The sequence below is a fragment of the Hypanus sabinus genome, chromosome 14 (assembly GCF_030144855.1).
Source record: "Hypanus sabinus isolate sHypSab1 chromosome 14, sHypSab1.hap1, whole genome shotgun sequence".
NCBI classification, from domain to species: Eukaryota; Metazoa; Chordata; class Chondrichthyes; order Myliobatiformes; family Dasyatidae; genus Hypanus; species Hypanus sabinus.
In genome coordinates, this window is record NC_082719.1 from 30,317,428 (window position 1) to 30,329,726 (window position 12,299).

Here is a 12,299-nt window from a genome sequence, read left to right on the forward strand (position 1 = left end):
ATAGTCTTGTTTTTAACCAATGTCTAAATTTATACTTTTCAATCATCATCAAGAGATAGTTGATTGTCCTAGTGCCCTTCTAACCCCATCTCTCAGCTTAGTAATGCTGAGTTTGATCATTTATGTTAATACTAAAGTCTAGGGTAATGTCCAGTGACTCCACACAGACATGATGGAACTCCATGGATTCAGCATCTACCCAGCTGCTTTTAAGATATCTGGAAGAATCAATTTTTGGCTTCTGTATTATATATTAGCCTACAAGTTTAATTTTAAAAGCAATCCTGATTCTGAAAAGTAGATTTTGACTCACACAATGTGGTCAATCACAAGGTAGCTAAATTGATATTTCTTGATGTCTGTGGACCTGTACTTGATGGAGGTGAAAAGGATAAGGGAAGATCTTGTTGAAACTTACAGAATGCTGAAAGGCCTGTTTGCTGTGGATGTTTCCATTTGTAGGAGAGTCTAGGATCAGGGTTCAGAATAAAGGGACATCCCTTTAAAATCAGGATGTGAAGGAATTTCTTCAGCTAGATGGTGGTGAATCTGTGGAATTCAGAGGGCTGTGAAGGCCAGGTCACAGGGTGTACTTAACTAAGAGATTTATGGGTTCTTGGTAGGTAAGGAGGTGAAGTGTTATGGGTAGAAGAAGGGAAAATGGGGTTAAAAAATCAGCCATGACTGAATGGTGGAGCAAAATTGATGGGCCAAATGCTCCATTGCATGGCCATATGATCTAAATTTAGCATCCTGAGTTCTTTTTGTGATTGATATAAATTAGCTTCTCATTATCAGATTAGATTGAAGTTCTGATATGGAATGTTTTAATTGGATGAAAATCCCTGAAGGACTTTACAATGACACTCCACTTGGCCTGACTAGAGGAAGTGATATGTGAGCAATCTGAGTTTTCAAATGAGGTTACTTCGTGGAAAATTAGAAAGCTGTATTTTCAATTACATAAGAGCAACTGCAACTTGTCTACCAAATGCTAACTTTTAATGCCGAGGTTCCTGCCACACAAAATGCAATAACATTTGAAACAGCTGTGTTTAATCTGTCAGATTGTGCTGGTGATAAATGTAGCCAGATTGTCAAATTGTGACATTGGATGGTATGCGCAGAGCACACTGTTGTGTCGTGTGCTCTACACTGTACTTTAGAAGTAATTAAACACTACAAGCAGTTGCAGATATACTGTAGCTGTATCATCTGCAGAGTTTCAAATCTCAGAACTTACTAGGTGGGTGTCCTATCTCTGGGTGGCTTCCTACTATCTCTGTTATTTCCAGTGATCTCTTCCTTCCTTATTGTGTGCACTTGTTTAAATACAGGTCAGTATATTAAGCATTAAATATTGAGAACTTGAGATGAAGAGTCCTTGAAAGTGAGTCCATAGGTTGTGGGAACATTTCAGTGATGCCGCGAGTGAAGTTATCCCCTTTGATTGAAGGGACAGTATGATAGTGCAGTGGTTAGCACAACGCTTTACAGTACCAGTGACCCGGATTCAATTCACACCGCTCTCTGTAAGGACTTTCTACGTTCGCCCCGTGACTACGTGGGTTGCCACTCGCATTCCAAGGACATAAAGTTTGGTAGGTGAATTGGTCGTTGTAAGTGGTCCCGTAATTAGGCTGGCATTAAACTGAGGGTTGTTGGTGGCACGGCTGGAATGGCCTATTCTGTGCTGTATCTCAATAAGTAAATAGTTATGCAGATACACACTTCCAGAAAGAACCATGTGTATATACAAATCGATATGTGGATACCTTCCTGGATTCACCTGTATTCACAGATACTGAGTAAATAATGCACTATAACCAGGGACGACTGGGCACAGCTCCCACTACAGTGTTAAATCCTTTTCTGATTCTTAGATGTACCAATAAATTCCCCACTGACCTGCAGCTTCTTGCTGTATCTTCTTTAGTCATTGGTGCGGTTCTGACCACAATCACTGCTGGTAGTCCTCCTGGCTGTTCTACTGCTAGCTACTGCCTTCCCTCGCTTCTCCTCTCCTTTCTGTTTTCCGTTCAGCTTCACGTTCCTGTTCTCCCTATAAACCGATGTATTTAGTTTGCACTCTTGACCATCTTACAGTCTTTTCTAAGTCATGGCTATCATATGTACAAAGAACTGACAAAACAGACTCATCTTTTAACTCTCTGGGTAATACAGGAGTCAGTGTCACACAGCTCTGTCCTGATCTCTGGTGCTCCCATGGATGGGTTTCAACATTCTCCCTGTGAACTGCATGCTTTTCTCCCAGTATTCCCAGTTTGCCCCCATATCCCGAAGCTGCATAGGTCATTAGGTAAGTTGCCCTTAGTGTGCAGGAGAATGGAAGAGTATGGGGAGAGTTGATTATGTGGGGAGAATTTAAAAAAACATAGGATGAGTATCAGATTAGTGTGAATGAGTGGTTGATGGACAGTGGAGAACTGGTGGGCTGAACGTACTGCTTCTGTGCGATATCTCTCTGTGACACCATGACCACGACCAGGAAAGTTGGATTTCTTTGCATTTTGCAGCTCATTTGCTGTCTCCTTTATTCTGTACTGGAGTATCTCGTTTAAAGTAGAATCACTTAAAAACATCTGCTCTGTAGTACTGCCAGAAGACACAGGAGCATTAAGGAAGACTTACATTTTTTATGCGAAGCTGCTACATTTTGTACTATCATTTGACATGTTAGTGTCCACACAGCACTAATCCTCTTGCATTAACTTTGACCCTCCCAGCCATGCAGGCACAGATTACCGTCTGGAGTCGTTCTCTACTGTCAGCGGTAGTTTTCTTACTCTCAATCTAGCATCGGGAATGATATGCGTTTGGCTGATTCGGCCATTAAGCTCGAGGATCCTGTTGCTGCTGCCAGAACATCAGTGTGTAATTTTTGAAGACATGCCTTGCCTTTCCTGGAGGATTGAATGTTTACACAGCCAGTGGGAAACACATGGATATGAAGGAACTTGAAACAGGATCGCATATGCTAGAGTGCTGGGTGAAAGCATGCATAACTTTAATTGGAAAGCTGCAGTCTACTGCAGAGCATGGCTGTTAGTTTTATTTTTGGCATTCCTTTCGAGTCCTTTACACTAGTCCTCAATGTTAGCAAGGTATCTCCTTCTCCCCTTATCTTGTCATGATCAATTTGCCAGAGCTTCATTTCTCACATAGAGGTACCTTAACGTTTCTGACGTGTTCAACTCTCATTTTGATCCTGAAGCATCCGGTTTAAATTTTGCATGAGTGGGATGTCAACAATTTAACTTTGAAGCTTGGATAAATTTCTGCACAGGAGCACCAAAGTCCATTGAATGTTCAAAAGGTGTTTGTGCAGAGCAGGCAAGGAAAGAAATAAAAGATAATGCGCTAAGAGGAGGGATTAGATCGAAGGGAAGTCTGGAACAGCAGAGTTCTAGTGAGTGGGCGTCATTTGGGACGCAAGGGACTCAGAAACTCTTTGTTGCCACAACTATAAATAAGGAGGGAATAAGGTGGTGACTGGAATTAATCTTATTGACAGAGTGCATTATGGTAAAAATATGATCAGAACAAGCGAAAAGCAGGCTCTGAAATTTCCATCTAAGTCAAAGAGAACTATTAGGATCTGTGAGAAATGCGTCCAAAACTGGAACAATGCGATGAATTAAGAGGTACAAGGGGCATGGTGAACTCAAGAAGTTCTAACTGTTAAGAAAACACTGCATCGACTTTTAAGCAGTGGTTTTAGTTTGGAAGTTTTAAAGATTTATGGGCTTTCTCTTAAGCTACCTTGTAAGCTTCTGTCTTGCAAATTTGTGTTTCCTTATATGTTGAAAATTTTCAGCCGATGCAAGACTGTAATAATGAAACTACTGCATAAGTTTGAAAAAGGTGCATTTTATTGTCAAACCATATTTCTAAGACAATCCCTCATTTCCTTTAGAAATGACAACATCGATCACAGGTTACTGCTCTTGGTTATTTTGCAGGAAATTGAAGACATCTTTGCTGAACTTTTCACCACATAGTGCAGGACCTCTTTATGAAACTGTATTCTGTGAAATTTTCCACAACAATTCATAAAGAATCCGTGCCCCAGATGTGATTAATTTATTAACAGAGTTACTCACCATTTTTCTCGGGTTTCATTACAGCTGAGGTGCCATGTGCAAGCAGCCACCCCTTCACCGCTCCTTTCCATTCCCAAGGCTCTTTAACGGCTGTCAACTTTTTTCTTGAATCAGATCCCCAAAAAAAAGTGAAATAAGTACTTTTGAATGTTTCAGTGTTCATCCATTGTTGCCAAAAGTGCTCCCGATCTAGTTGAGAGAAATACATGGAAAATGGCAGCAGAAGAGATTTTCTAAATGCTACAATTGTGAAAATTACTAAATGTTTCTGGAATGAGAGGCGCTTTATGTACATTGCTGACCATTGTGCACTTTGCCAGGGGAAATAAGCAAAGCTCTGGGCCAGCCAGTTCAGAAATACTGATGGCAATGGCTGCCATTCTAGATTGTGCCTTCAGAAGAAACAGAACCAGTGAGAGGTTTGAATGAAACATGGCCGACAGGTTTTGTCAGACTACGAAGGTGCACAAGAACAGAACAAACATAGTCAGAACCAGTTATTGGAAAGGTAGCTATTGGGAGCCCGTCATTTTCATTCTGCTTGTGCAAAGTATTGGACCCTTTTGCCCTGGAGAACTCTATTACTTTATATCACGTAGGAGATGTATATTGTTTACAAAATAAGTTAATTGTGGTTATTTTGGCTAAGCAACTTAAAAATAAAGTTAGCTTTCAAATATATTTTCTGATTTCTTTTGGCCCATTAGAAGCTCTCTCAACTATTGCTGAAATGTCACGGATTCAAGCAGTGTTCAAAGTAAGTTCATTGTTAAAGTACATGTATGTCACCGTGTATAACCCTGACATTCATTTTCTTGCAGGTATACTCTAACTGAATAAAAACCATAATAGAATCAATGAAAGAATGCAACAACTGGGTGTTCAACCAGTGTGCAAAAGACAACAAACTGTGCAGATGCAAAAAGGAAAAAAAAATACTGATAAATAAATAAGCAATAAATATCAAGAACATGAGGTGAAGAGTCTGTGAAAGTGAGTCCATAGGTTGTGGCAACATTTCAGTGATAGGGCAACATTTCAAGGTATGAATTAATAATTATGATTGAAATTTCAAGGTCATATGCCATCGTCGGATCACCAATCTTCAACAAGTAGGCAAAATTAAAGCATTGTTTGGACATAACGGTCCATGTACATTATTTAGAGAAGTTTTGGTTGTCTATGCCCAAGTTCCATCCAGACCTAAACCAATATTTGCATTCAACTAATAGTACCATAACTAATTGCTTGGAATTTTTCTCATTACATTTTGTGGACTTTGCTATTGTCTACTAAACAAAAATGATCACCGGCAGAAGTGAATTGAAACAGAAACTGCTAAAAAGGCTGTCTTTGGCACCCTAATCATGTCAGCAATAGTAAATATACGTACAGATTACTGTATTCAGTTTTCATACACTCTTAAAAGGTGAATTAAAGAAGTTGCCTAACAAAATTATGGTGGCATATTTATAAAACTTTGCAACAAGTATATAATTTGTGGAATGCAGTCACATTTGCAGTGTTAGTGGGTACCAGCAGCTCTCTTGCTGTTTTACGTGGATCTGATCTGTGTCAACATGCAACTCGATCATGCTGAGCATCACAGGCGGAACATGCCTTCAGCTGATCTTTCGAACAGGACTTTTCATCGTGTGGCTGTGATCGGAAGGAAAAACAGTAGCAAATTTATTTATTTTCCCTTCCCACCACCTGCTGTCGAGCCAGTAAACCGAGGCCACTTAGAATTTCCCATCAGTATTCCAGCTGAGATCTGGGAATAGCTCAGGCCAGTCATTGGCTCAGACTGAATGCCTTGTCTCATCTTAAGAGTTTCCCAGGAAGCCACTGGAGGGGATTTTTCCACCTGACTCCCAGAAACTTAAAAACCATGTCTATTTACAGCAGCTTTAAACACTAAGGCAGAGAACAGAGAGAATAAAGAAAATGGCATCAGCGCCGGACTTCAGAGCGAAGGCTCCCGAGTTTGAATCCAAGTGGGGCCACCCCTGAGCACACTTTCCGTCCGTGCCGGGTTGAGTGTCGAGCTAGCCACTTGGCCTCGTAAGAAAAAAAACAAGGGTCGAGTCCCAGTTAATCCGAAATGAGACCAATCCTGACTCCATGCGTCAGACAAAAATGGCTCTCTAGTGTGACACGCTGAAAAAAATAAAGAAAAAATTTCAGGTAGAAATTGTTACCTCATGATTAAAAGTCGCTCTGCGGTAACGGTCATTTTATCCTGAGAACAAAATAATAAAACTTTTCCTCAAGAAGTGGATGGGTAGTGCTGACAGAAGCAATTGCAAATTGAGAACTGACTAGTCTCAAGTCATATACACAACATACTGGAGAAACTTAGCAGATCAGGCAGCATCCATAGAGGGTAATGTACAGTTAATGTACTTCTCAATGAGTCACTTCATCAGCACTGGGGGTAGGATTTGGAGTAGAAAGATAGGAGAAAGAGTAAGAACAAACGACATGTGATGGGTGAATCCAGGTTGGGGGGAGGGAAGGGGAACGAGGAGGATAGGGGAGAAAGGGAATGATGTGAGAAACTGAGAGGTGATAGATGGAAGAGGCACAGAGCTGATGAAGCGGGTCTCTGATAGAAGAGGGCAGTAGACCATGGAATAAGACTAAAAGTGAAGAGGTCTGGAGCTAGAGGGATGAAGGTGAAGGTGATGGGCAGGTTGTGAAGGTGGGGGTGGAAAGGAAGGAGAAGGGTTAACAGTGTAACGGATAATGGAGAATGGAGGGGGGGTGTAAGTGTGGCTCCTGCAAGTTGAAGAAATTGATGTTGATGTCATCAGGTTGGAAACTACCAAGATAGAATGAGATGTTGCTCCTCCAGCCTGCATCTGGCCTCAATGGGGCAGAAGTGTAGTCTCCTTCAAGAGCAATTACCAATTACAATGAATCTGCTAGAGGAATTCAGCAGGTTTGTGGGGGTGGGAAGAAGGAATTGTTGGCATTTCTGGTTGAAATCCTGTTTCAGAACCTGGCACAGGAGTTTGACCTGGAACACCCACAATTCCTTTCCTCCCACAGATGCTGCTGGACTTGTTGAGTTCCACCGGCAGACTGATCAGTGCTTCATATTACAACATCTGCAATCTCATGAGCACTTTTAAAGATCTGCTTTGATTTGGCATTAAGTTAAAGTCAGAACTAGTCGAGCCATGTTGTGTGCTACTGCCAGGGGGTATCAAGCTGACCCTATCAAGTTACCACTAGGGTCTGAAACCCTGGCAGAGTGAAGCTGGATACTCATGGGAAGCCATGGGACACGCTAAATAATTTTTTCTTGAGCTGAGTACAAAAAACAATCTGAATTGTCACTTTATTTGATGCATTCACTTTGTAAAACTATAGAGCTCATTTTGTTGCCCATATAAAGGATATTCTTTAAAAAAAGATCTCACCTCTGTTCATTTCAATGAAGAGCTGCAGCCACTGAGCAATTTCCAAACTGATGACTATTTGTGTTCCATCACTTTTTTGTAACTTGTTGCTTGAAAATTGTATTTAGAGCTTAGTTGCTCCCTTGATACTCTGTGCAGGTATCTGTTTCTCTCAGTTAACACTGTGATTATTGTTAGCTGTTAGTTCAGGAGAATTGCTGTAAGCTTGACATTATGGTACTCTAAAGGGAATTCTTAGCAATTTAGTTTTCTGAAAAGCTCATTACTAGTTTCAAGATATTTGATGAAGATTTCCTCTTGGTCTGCTACCTATATAACTGTAGAGGATAACAGATTCTTTTCTCTTTAGAAGTACATTTTCCGATCAACGTCTGAGGCCTTCATTTTCTGGGTAAAAGGCTACCTTGTACGTATTATGCTTCTGACAGATGCTTCTCCTAAAAGGATTGCAGTTTGGGTTTTTAAACAAACTGCATTCAGGCAGTGAGCATACTAACTAATTTATGTAGATTTTGTTATTCTGCAGATGTTGTCATTCCAAACCCAAGTTTTCTGTGAGGTGGGCATTCTAACTTCATGCTGCACCAACAGAAAATGTTTGGAGTTACTGATCTGTTACTGGAGAAGGAAGCCTGAAAGTTCTCATATGAGAGGAAACTGCACACTCTTATTCACCTTCACGCCCTAGAAAGCACATAAGATGTTAATTAAAAAAATCTGTTCTCTTCTCCGCTCCACCCCACCCCACCTTCTCTTCTGCCCTGGATACTATTTTCTGTCTATTCTTAGGAACAGCCAATGTGTCTTTATGCGAGGTAGGTCATGCCTTACAAGCTTGATTAGGTGCCCACGGTATGTTGACTATACCACTTCCTACCCAGTCTCCTGTAAAAATGGTATTCCCTTTTCTCAGTTCCTTTGTCTCTCCCGCATCTGTTCCTAGGATAAGGCTTTCCTTTCCAGGATATCAAGAACAGGGTTTTGCTTCCTCCACCATTGATACTGCCCTTGCTCAAATATCCTCCATTTCCCGAGCATCTACTCTCAACCCATCTTCTGCCGCCTTAACAGGGATAGGGTTCCTCTTGTCCTCACCTACCACCCCATGAGCCTCGGCATCCAACACATCACTCTGTATCTTCCAACATCTTCGATAGAATCCTGCCACCAAACACTTATTTACTTCCCCTCAACTCTCAGCTTTCCTTTGGGATTGCTCCTTCCATGACTCCCTTGCCCATTCATCCCGCCCCACAAATTTCCCTCCTGCCTCGTGGCACGCACCCCTGCAAGTGAGAGAAATGATACACCTGCCCATTCACTTCCTCCCTCACTTCCATTCAGGGCTCCAAACGGCGCTTCCAAGTGAGGTGACTCTGTTGGGATCATCTATAGTATCTGGTGCTCCCGACGTGGCCCCCTCTACACTGGTGAGACCTGACATAAATTGGGGGAGCACTTTGTCGAGCACCTCTACTCCGTCTGCCAAAAGTGGAACTTCCTAGTGGCAAATTGTTTTAATTCCTATTCCCGTTCCTGTTCCAACTTCACAGTCCATGGTCTCCTCTTCTGCTATGATGAGGCTATGTTCATATTCCATCTAGGTTGCCACCAACTTGATGGTATGAACATTGATTTCCCTTTATGATAATTTTGCTCTTTTTTATTCTTCCCTCCCCCACCCCTTCCCTCCTTCTTTATTCCCTATTCTGGCCTCTTGCCTTTTATCCTCACCAACCTCTCACACGCCTCCCTTGTGTCTTATTCCTTTTTCTCCAGTCCTTTACCTTTCCCACCTTCACCATCACCTTCTAGTTTGAACCCCAACCCCTACCTTTTAATTCGGACGTCTTTGTCCTTCCTTTCCAATCCTGATGAAGGGTCTTGGCCTGAGACGTCGACTGTTTATTCATTTTCATGGATACTGTCTGACCTGCTGAGTTCTTCCAGCATTTTGTGTGTGTTGCTTTGGATTGCCAGCATCTGCAGAATCTCTTATAGTTGTGATGATAGTGTTAGTGAGTAAGACAGTGGACATTATCTACATGGACTTTTAATAAGGAATTTAATAAGGTCTCTTATGGTACATTGATTCAGAAGATCAGGTGCATGATAAGGTGAATTGAAAGTTTGTATTTGGAACTAGTTTGCCATTGAAGAGAGTAGGGGTAGAAGGATATTATTCTGGCTGGAGATCTGCTATCAGTAGTGTTCCATAAGGATCAGCACTGGTACCTCTGCTGTTTCTGATATAAATCAATGATTTAGATGCAAATTTAGATTAGCAAGTTTGTGGAGCTGTGGAGTGTACTAAGTACAGTCAAACAATACAGCAGATATGTTACAATATTGGGCAGAGTAATGACAGATCGAGCTTAATCAAGTGTGAGGTGTTGCTCTTGAGAGGTCTAATGCAAGGAAAAACTAATGGTAGGGCCCTTAATAGCACTGCAAATAGAGAGGCCTTAGGGTTCAGGTCCATAGTTTACTATGCAAGTGGGTAATGTAAAAGTTGAGTAGGGCATTTCTAGTCAACCTATTACAGGAAGTCTTTGGGGTTTGGAAACCATGCAAAAGTGGTTTGCTAGAATATGGCCTGGCTTAGAGAACATGACCAATAAGGAAAGGTTAGGCAGAGTTGTTCTCCATAGAGTGTCTGAGGCTGAGGAGAGGCATGATTGATGTTTTTACAATTATGAGAGGCATAAACAGGGTAGACCGTCAGAACCTTTTCCCCAGGATAGAAACGTAAAACGTCCCAGGTCATTGGAGTGGGGGAGGGGGAGAAGGGTTTAATTGTGACACAAGGGCCAAGGTTTTCATGCAGATTATGGTAGGTGCCTGGAATTAGTACCAGGGTTAGTAGTTGAAGCAGACAGTTCAGTGGAGTTTTTTAGATAGTCACATGAACAGGAAGGAAGTGGAAGACACAGGAAGAGGACATTTTGTATAAATAGGCATTAGGAATGGCACAGCACTCTGGGCTGAATGGCATACTGTCTGATATTTTGTGTTAAATCTGGCATATATGGTATATAAGAATTTCAGCCTTCAAATGGATTTTCCTCTGGTGTGAAACAATGTTGTAAATATACAGTACCTAGTAACAACACAGGCTTGGGCTTATGACCCCAATCTAAAAATTGGATGGAAAGAACATAGTTTCACCTGATTTTTTATTCCCAGTGACCCAGCAAAGTTCATGAGTTTCAGCAAGATGTACTTCTTGTTGAACTGCGAGTTAATAACGAAGGTCATACATTCACGACCCATATCAAAAATAATTAATGGCATCACACTTGCTAATGATGTCATCACATGCAGAAACACAACTGTGAAATAAGATCGCTGTTGGGGTGAATCATAACCAGAAGTGCCAAGTCCAACTTGCTGCTGGGTGGGACTTCACCGAGAAAAGGGCAGAATATTGTTAAGCATTTTATGCGATACGTACACGCGAGTCAGTGTGTGAGTCTCCACGACGCAGTTATTTGTGTGAAAAGCTGAACTGTGTTATAATATTTCTTAAAGAGAGTAAACCAATGTGATTTCTTAAATGGATTCCAATTTTTTGCTTTTGTTTTTGTTACCTGATTTTATGATTGTGCTAGACATATCCCTTTGAGTAGAGGGGAAATTCTAGGTACCTGTCTGTTTGCATTGAGATGTCACTGCACATGAACTATGTACAGATCAGAAATTGAAAACAGGGTAAAAGTTCAGAATGCTCTGAAAAGTGGAATTAAAAATAGTTGGCAAATAACTGTCCAATTAAGTGGCTAGTGAATGAAAGGAGCCCAAATAAAGCTAGCAATGGTGCCAATCCAAACATACTGAAAAAATTTCTAAATATTTTTATAATTATACAACCAGATGCATAAATAATGCACAGCATGATAGAATGCTTACAATAACATTCGGGGATTTTATTTATGACAACCCTGAAGGAATTATGATTTTGCAGCCTGGTACTTCAAGAGGAAATGTAATATTGATTTGTTTCTGGTCCTCCAATTATATTTGGAGCCAAGCAAACTTGTGAGGCATTCCAAACAGTCAAATACACATTACTTAGAGCTAGAGGGAAAAGGGATAGATGAGAGGCCTGGGAAGGGGTTGACACTAATTGAAAGAAGAAGAGATAGAGCTGCAAGGGGATAAAATGCAGATGGAGGGGAGAGAGGAAGAGAATGATTAACTTTTGGCGGATTGAGGAGAGAGCGGAAAGGATAAGTTGAAAGAGGAAGCCAGTGGAGTTGCGTTCACTGGCTGGAAATGGGAAGGCCATTAGAGGAGAGAGTGAGTTAGAAAAGAAATGGGAGTTGGAAAAGGGAAGGGGATATTGATGGATTTGGGTGGTGGGGAATAGGTAGCTGGGCAGAAAGAGTAGTGGTGAAATAAAGGATGCAAAGCAACAGATTCTGCAGGTTCTAGAAATCCAGAGTAATACACACGAAATGCTGGAGGAACTCAGCAGGTGGCAGCATCCATGGGGAAGAATAAAGAGTTGATGTTTAGGATCGAGGTCTTCATCAGTTCTGGTAAAGAATCTTGGCCCAAAACGTCAGCTCATTATTTCTCTCCATAGAGCAAGAGGATGAATATCTGCTGAGGGGATTATTATGATCTTGAATCGAGCTGAGTTTGTGCAGGATAAAAGCACTTGAAAATGCATCAGCCAAAAGTTGTACCTCATCCTTGTGATTTCTCTGTGGGGCTGTCTATTAGTATGAGATAAGGTGTAGAA

The 12,299-nt window shown here is 41.3% G+C and overlaps 1 protein-coding gene across 1 annotated transcript in view; it reads left to right on the plus strand.

Moving 5' to 3' along the window:
* slit2 (slit homolog 2 (Drosophila)) overlaps positions 1 to 12,299 on the plus strand; it is a 430,357-nt gene that overhangs the window by 101,641 nt on the left and 316,417 nt on the right. The gene's annotated exons all lie outside the window — the stretch shown is intronic.